Source organism: Vicugna pacos, chromosome 14, assembly GCF_048564905.1.
Source record: "Vicugna pacos chromosome 14, VicPac4, whole genome shotgun sequence".
NCBI lineage: Eukaryota > Metazoa > Chordata > Mammalia > Artiodactyla > Camelidae > Vicugna > Vicugna pacos.
This window is the reverse complement of record NC_133000.1, coordinates 22,675,748-22,683,827: the sequence shown is the minus strand read 5'-3', so window position 1 is coordinate 22,683,827 and position 8,080 is coordinate 22,675,748. Positions and strand designations below refer to the sequence as shown.

Below are 8,080 nucleotides of genomic sequence, written 5' to 3'. Positions count from 1 at the left end.
CACAGAGATAAGAACGCAGATTACTTTCCCCAAGTTTTCTTTGATGACTCATCATTTTGCCAGTCTCAGGAGTGTAGCCTTACTAAATCTTAATAACAGTTCTATGATGAACTATCTTAAGCGCAAATGAAAACAGACACAATGTAGAAGCTGAATTGACCACACCAGAACATGGTGAGACTGGATAATACAGCTTATGGGCCACAGAGCTTAGTATCTAAGAGTGTGGAGCTGGAATCAAGATTACCTAGGTCCCAATCTTGCTTTTTTTTTGGTCCCTCAGCATAAATGTGATTTAATTCAAGGCTTACTTAATCTCTTTAAGGCTCAGTTACCACTTCTAAAAGAGAGAGAATGATATATGCTTCATAATGGTTTGGTGAAGTGTATGCAAAAGTGCTTAGTAAGTTCTCAATAAATGGAAACAATTATCATTATCATTATCACACATCTTGGAAGGTCCAGAAGAACCCTTAAGGCGACACTAGCTGCCAATGACACTAAAGAGAGAAACAAAGCAGAGCTTTTCCTTATTTATGCATTCAAATCTGAGAGTATTAATAAAGAGGCAGCAGGACAACCATAGAGAAAAAGAAGGTAACATGTTTATAAAAAAGAAATCTCATTACCATGTACATGCATTTAGGGATTCTGTGTATTTATTTCAGAGTGAAAGATTTTATTACTAAAAATGTTAATAAACATTTAGGAGGGCAAACATAATGCCCAATGGAAACCTTTAACAGTTCAATTACACCTAAGTAGTTGGCACTTGTTTTAGCTGTATTAACCTTAATTCTACAGTTTACTATGTCTTCATTCCAAAGAACGTATAGATAAATATTTTTAACAAAATAGTTGCCCTGTTTTGTTTTGTTTTTTTATTCTTTAATTTTCACTCTTTGATGATTAGACTTTGGCTGCTGGTATTATTTGACAGAAAACACATTGATGAGTCATTAAGCTGATCATCAAAATCCTGCTGAAAAATATTTTTAAAAGTCACCTGTAAATAAAATATATAATTATGAAGCTGAACACCATTAATCATTTAAGTTTAATTTACAATTTCTTTTCAATATTAACTATAAAGTCAAAAATGTCAAGCAAATTAAAATGCTGGCCTGACAGAAACTCTGAGGGGGGAAACAGAGAAATGTTTTCTTTTGGTAGAAGATCAAATAACCCAAAAAGGACTTGGACTCCTGGGACCAGGGATGTGTTTAAAGTCTTAGAAGATGGACATTTCACAAAAAACCCCCTACAGCAAGTAGTATAAATTAATAATTGGTTATTATATTAACTATTACATTTCTTGAAGTAAGAACTCAGATTTCTAGTTCATATTTACATAAAAAAATCTCCTATTAATGAATTACGGTTCAAATAGAACAGAAACAAGATGAGGCAACAGAGGAAAATTGATGACCTCAGATCAAGGCCAGTGTTCTGATTGATTTTGCCTTTCTAGATCAAGAGCTTTAGCTTTTTATAGGAACATAGTAGAGCCTCCTGAAGGCCTCAGGTCATTCCTTTGTTCCACAATGCCTACTTTATGGAAGCCACTATGAGGGAAACTCAAATAGAAAGCTGAATAAGCATTCACTCCTGGCTTATTACTATTCGATGTTTACACTGTTGGCAGGAATGTAAATTGGTGCAGCCAATATGGAGAACAGTATGGCAGTTCCTTACAAAAACTAAAAATAGAACTACCACATGATCCAGCAATCCCACTCCTAGGCATATATATTCAGAATAGATGAAAACTAATTTGAAAAGATATATGCACTCCAATGTTCATTGCAGCACTATTTACAATAACCAAGACATGGAAGCTACCTAAGTGTCCATCAACAGATGAATGGATAAAGATGTGGTATATTTACAATAGAATACTCAGCCATAAAAAAAGAATGAATAATGCCATTTACATCAACATGGATGGACCTAGAGATTATCAAGTGAAGTAAGTCAGACAGAGAAACAAATATTATGTCACTTATATGTGGAATCTAAAAAATAACACAGGTGAATCTATATACACAACAGGATTGTCCCACAAACATAGAAAACAAACTTATGATTACCAAGGTGGGAAAGAAACAGAGGGATAAATTGGGAGTTTGGGATTAACAGATACAAACTACTATACATAAAATAGATAAGCAACAGGATTTACTGTACAGCACAGGGAACTATATTCAACACCTTGTAATAACCTATAATGGAAAATAACCTGAAAATATATATATGTAACTGAATCACTTAGCTGCACACCTGAAACTAACACAATATTGTAAATCAACGATGCTTCAATTAAAAACAAAGAGTTATCAGGGGAGATTTAATCCATCAGAGAGGTTTGGGGAGGTTCTTCCAGGAAGTGACACCTGAGCTGGTCTGCAGGAGGATGTATGTGGTGACTGTCATCTGAGAGAAGAGCGTTTGGGGCAGTGAAAACAACACAGTCAAGGGAGTCTTGGCAAATGGTAGAGGCAGGACAGGGTCAATGGAGTTGGAAGCAGGAAGCGGAAAGGGGCCTGGTGCAGTAAGTTTGGGGTGGGGGGCAAGGGGGAAGACCACACCAGGAGCGGGAGAGACAAAGGACACCATTACATGACTTTAACAGGTGAGTGAATGGACAAGATTTGCCTTTTGAGAGAATCTTTTCACTGCTGCATGGAGAATGGAGCCAAGGATGCCAAAGTGAATGTGCACTGATTATTCAGGAGGGTTTGAAGGAATCTAGGCAAGAAGTAATGATGATCCTGACCTTCACTGTGTTGGCAACAGGACTTTTTGCAATCACAAAAACCTAATCTGCACTGTCTGATACCATGACCATTAGCTCCGTGTGGTGCTTCAACACTTCAGGATGGCTAGTGCAACTGAGGAACTGGATTTTGTTTAACATTAGCTATTTCAAATTTACATGTAAAAAGTCACATGTAAGATAAAAAAGCCAGATGTAGCTAGTAGCTAACCTAAGAGATTACAGTCTTGGGTATAAATGATTCTAAGACAATACAATAGGCAGCAGATCCTGTAGTTCACATTGGGAAAGGGAACAGATAACTTGAGTAATGTCTTCCAGCTACTATTTGGAGGAGTCTAGAGTTAAACCAAATTACCTCATCTCCAGGCCCTATTCTTGTTCTCTTTTTTGTTGGTCTTTCTTCCATAAGAGGTCAAAGGTCAAGACAATTTGATCTTTTTTCTACTTCTGATCAGCTTTAGGAGGCCCATGAGTTGTGCTTTTCCCAGGGTAAACCTTGGTTTCACATCGGTTATCCCACAATAATATTAATGGCTTCCCTTCACGCTCTCAACAGTGTCCTGGTTTCAGTGATAAATTATCTGGTCATCCTAGCCAACTGCTACTGAAGATGTCAGATTTATTGCACAAAATACATCTGAAAAAAAAAAGAAGTCATACAAGATGAAATACAGCCTTGAATTCCTTGGTGAAAGTTTCCACTAGAAAGTTTTAAAACGTCGTAGAGGACAAAGTAAATTATATTTATTGAATAATGAACTGTAACATTGTATGAAGTTGATGGCTGTTAAAACTCTCTGAGTAGTTAAGTTTTGTCAGGTTCTCTTTAGCGATGTCAGTTAAGTGTCTTTCATTAATTCTTATTTGCCTCACTTTTCCTGTAAATAACTTATTAACCACCCACTACTTCTGCTGTGACTGATTAAATGGTATAAACGTTGAGAAAAACAACATGAATGACATAAATGCCAAGAATCATTTGAAATGTGAAAATATATTTAATACAGAGGTTCTGTTTATGAGTCCTACAAAAATGATTAAGGAAGCACATAGTTAAATAGTATCAATAATTAACTAGGATTGATAGAAATCCTTCCTTTTCTTAATTCTTATTATGTAATCTATTTGGCAGGAGCTTAATACAGGAAATGTAGTAGGTCAAATGAATGCAGAAAAAGGTTGACCTACTGCTACAAGGACTTACCTAATAGATGTACCATTGCCAAACATGATCTGAAAGTCTGAGACAGTGCCCAGAAGGAGGGGGTAAAATACTGTAGGAAATAATAAAGTAAAAGATGTGAAGCTCAGACTCCATTTCCCATGCTGACCACGTCTTCATTCTTCATTAATCCTTCCTGTATTCTGAAACTTTTTCAAAGTGATAGAAAACATTATTCAGGATCTTTTTTTCCCCAGTCTTTGCTATCCAAATGTCCTGCCTTGATTTGCGAGAAAGTTGAATTCAGCAGTTACCAAGGAAAGGATTATTCTCATGTAGCCATGGATACTTGAGGGAGTTGTAGGAACACAGAGAACAATTAGTGATACCTGTTCCCAACTTCTAATGATGGGAGAAACAACCAAAAGACCAAGAGGCAGCAAACAGGCAATTTAATCCACACCTGCCTATTCTGTGGCTTACATCTGTGGGGATCTCACATCCCGCGGGAATGCGCTCAGGAGCCGCAGAATGTAACCGCGGGATGAGGGGTTTTAGTCAAGTGAGGAATAGTTTCCCAGGTAGCATCCAGAATCGTTTTCCCACAAAAAGGGGTCATAGATAAAACTCCTCCAAGCACATGATTCCTGCACACACACATGCACAGACACGCTCATGCACATACACAATATGTTGGGTCAGAGCAATCTTTTCTTGTGTTTTCATGGATTTTTGCACAAGCAAACAGAAATGAAAGCAACTCTTACAGAACACAGATTCATAAAAAGCTTCATTGAAAACTTCCCTACATTGGATACAATGCAATATAATGTACATCAGATTATAATGTGTGAATTTGTTTCTCTCACACCAGATTGGGTATAAATTAGTGTGACTCATAGACAGATGTGAGCCACATCCAAGGGCAGAGGAAGAAAATCTCGGTGAGAACCAGATCAGAGATTATCAGAGATTCACGGCTGTCACTTTTTCTAACATCTTGGCTGGCAGAGGTTGGAAATTACCATCAAATCTACCCTTGGTGACAGCTGTAAATGATTCCTCTTCAATGCACATCCTTACACTTAAATTAATATTTCAGATGTTCAGGAATGATTTTAACATGACACTGATCATGTAGGTGATGAACTCCGAGCAGACAGGGTGAGGCTGAGGTGTTCAGGGATCTCTGTCAATATCCCTCCAGACTCAGACCGTGATGTTTCTGTCAGCCAACACTTACATGTACTTTCTAGCCCTGCTGCCCTCTTTAGGCTGAGGTTTTCCGAATTTCCTTACAAGAGTCTGAGAGCCTACATAAGGGCTTCTGTTACTGATCCAGCTCAGGACTTATTTTTCATGTATAGTGTGTGATTTTTTTTAGTTTTGACTCTGTGTGACTCTTAAAATTTGGTGCCCTGGTCTTACGTGAAATGTGCCCTATATTTATTTCATTATTTTATATTATTTATCCTTTCTTGGTAAAGATGTATCCTTCATACACTCAGGGTAGGTAAACAGCATTTCTCACAGATGGGTTTCTGAGCTATGCTCATTCCTGTTTCACTGTGCAACACACACAAGGAAAGGTGAGGACAAGGGGCGACATAACACAAGACTTGGGGGAACAAGATTCAGAAAAAAGAAATGCTACTGAAAAGCTAATGAAGAGACTCCTGACGCCTATCATGCTTCGTATGAATCAATGGAAAATTAAAATGATCAGGACTCTTAACTCTGCTTTTTTTGAATCACTGACTATAACATGAGCATATGGAAATACAATTAAAGGCAGACATTATTCACTCCAGTAAGAGAGATGCAAAAATGTTATGAACATTTTCAAGAGAATGTGAGAACAGAAACTGAAGGTTCGAGTCAGATCCTGAGCTGATCTTAGAGTCCTGGTGGAATTTTGACAGCTCGATATGAAGTAGAGGAGCATTTCATGTGAGGGGAGCAGCATCACAGAGATGGGAAAGTAGAGGTAATGTCAAGTTGTTAGGTTGCAGGAAGGCATGGAGGTATATTATGGAAAAGATGGAATGGAAATTTGTGAAGGTATATTGAGACCAGGGCAAAGAAGCTCTTGAATTCTCTGTCAACACATACAGACTTATTTAGTATAATAGTAATGGTAATAATAACAGGAATCCTTTCATGATGTTTGACTATGACCATAAATGTGCTTTCGGATGGGGCAGTGACATGTAGAGTAGACAGAGAACATGGGCTACCTGGATTAAAGCTATGGCGAGCAGACCACATTGGTAAGAAGTAAGAAACAGCCTACAATATGATGCCATCTCTTTTTATAAACATAATGGCTTATAACATCCCTGAGCCTCAGTTTCCACACTGGTAAATGATGTTGGCTGAAGACAGAATAATAGAAAGAATGTCACCCTGGGTTATATAATGGGTGGGGGGAATGGGGTAAAGAGTAATAAGTGAGGACAAACCCTGGTGATCGAAAGGATTAAAGGATAGTTAGCAAAAACAATAGGAGAAATCTGGGCTTTAGGAAGGATGGTGATACAGTCTTGCAATGTCAGAGACACAATCTGATTCTAAATTCTAATATATTTTTTCCAATTTTGTGTTGATTTATCAAGTAAATCCAAGTCTTGGCTTTTGAAGACATTTAACATAGTTCATGCAAGTATCATAACTTTTTAAACACACTCCACTTGTACAGGGACTAAATGAACAAGAATAGAATTGGAAAGTCGCATATAAATAACAGAAATAGAAACAGCAAATTTAATTAAAGAGAGAAAACACCTTTAGTCATTATAAATTCAACATTTTGAGAAAATTGCAAATTAGTGACAAGTTAATAAAATATGCCCTATATTCTACAAAAACAAAAGCTTATTCATTTGGGAAGTCACATGTTTTCCATAAAAATGAGTTTAGGCATGAAGAGAAAACCTTTTTTTAATATTTTTTGGTTGAGTTAACATTTTTCTTTGAATTTCACACAATCATAAGCTTTACCTTATAAAAATCAATGTGTCAAGTTTATCGCATTCACCAGATTACTGTTCTCATGATTGTCGTTAACAACAGATTTTTATGAAATATACAACCGCTCACAACTGTCAGTAGAGCACAACACCTGGTGAATTTTTGTGAATCAAGAATCGCCATATATATTCTATTCCTCATAATAACACTTTGAAGTATCCCTCTCTTACAAGTAAAGTGTGTGACGTTCAGATGTTAATTGCCAAACATCACTAAATTATTTGCAGGATCCAAAGGGCTGTTTACAATCTCCCACCTGATAGATTCACCCATTATTCACATCACAAGCTCGTCCTAAGGGGTCCTCTTCGGTGTAGTATCACCAAATCATGATCCTAACATTACTACACAAATTATGCCCAAATAACTGTGTGATCCTACGGAGAAGAAATCTGTACACATCCTGAACACACTAGAGAAGAGATGGTCCGAGCTGAGTCATCTCTCACAAAGTACTCCAGACAATGGTGTTACTAATCCTGGAAGTGTGGAGCCAGAAGAGACCAGTGAGTATCAATCATCACTACTTTTTAATCAGGTTTATATTATGCACTCGACCTAGGAACCCTTGGGAGGAATTTGGGGAAACTTTGATGTTACATAGTGACGTTTACTACTAACCTGATTTGAGACCTAAACATTAAGGTCTAACCTAAAGTCCTGTATTAATTGATTGTGTTTCCCTACAGTATCACTTAATCTTTTAGAGTCTCATCTTCCTAAACAGTAAAGCAGTGGCTTGAGTTGGTTGGTGCCTGGGAATTAATTCTCCACGGTCTCTAATGTTTTTTCACATCTCGTGAGAAAAGGCGCTGACAGTCTTTGTTCCAGACTGTCATTCCAATTATGATTAGGCAGTAAACAGCCTTGGGATACAGGGATCATGTCTTCATCCTAAAGGATGGGCAGGCTTAATGCACATTAGTACTGTCTGGTTTTCCTAAACTCCTGGTGGTCTCACTCTAGTAGCTCATCCTATTGTGTGAACAGGTATCACTCCGCGCTTTTCATACTGTTCTTTGGAAACTAGGACTCAGTAAACTGGCACAAGTCCACTGCTTTTACTGTGAATAAAGAAAGCCTTTGTCTCTGATGCAAGAGACTTCTTG

At 37.4% G+C, this 8,080-nt stretch overlaps 1 long non-coding RNA gene across 1 annotated transcript; it reads right to left on the bottom strand.

Moving 5' to 3' along the window:
* Window positions 1-858: 858 nt before the first annotated feature.
* LOC140685504 (uncharacterized) lies at window positions 859-4,214 on the bottom strand. Its single transcript, XR_012058751.1, has 3 exons — window positions 3,984-4,214; window positions 3,135-3,416; window positions 859-1,006 (listed from the first exon to the last, which is right to left on the bottom strand). It is a non-coding gene; the product is annotated as an uncharacterized lncRNA (long non-coding RNA).
* Window positions 4,215-8,080: the final 3,866 nt, after the last annotated feature.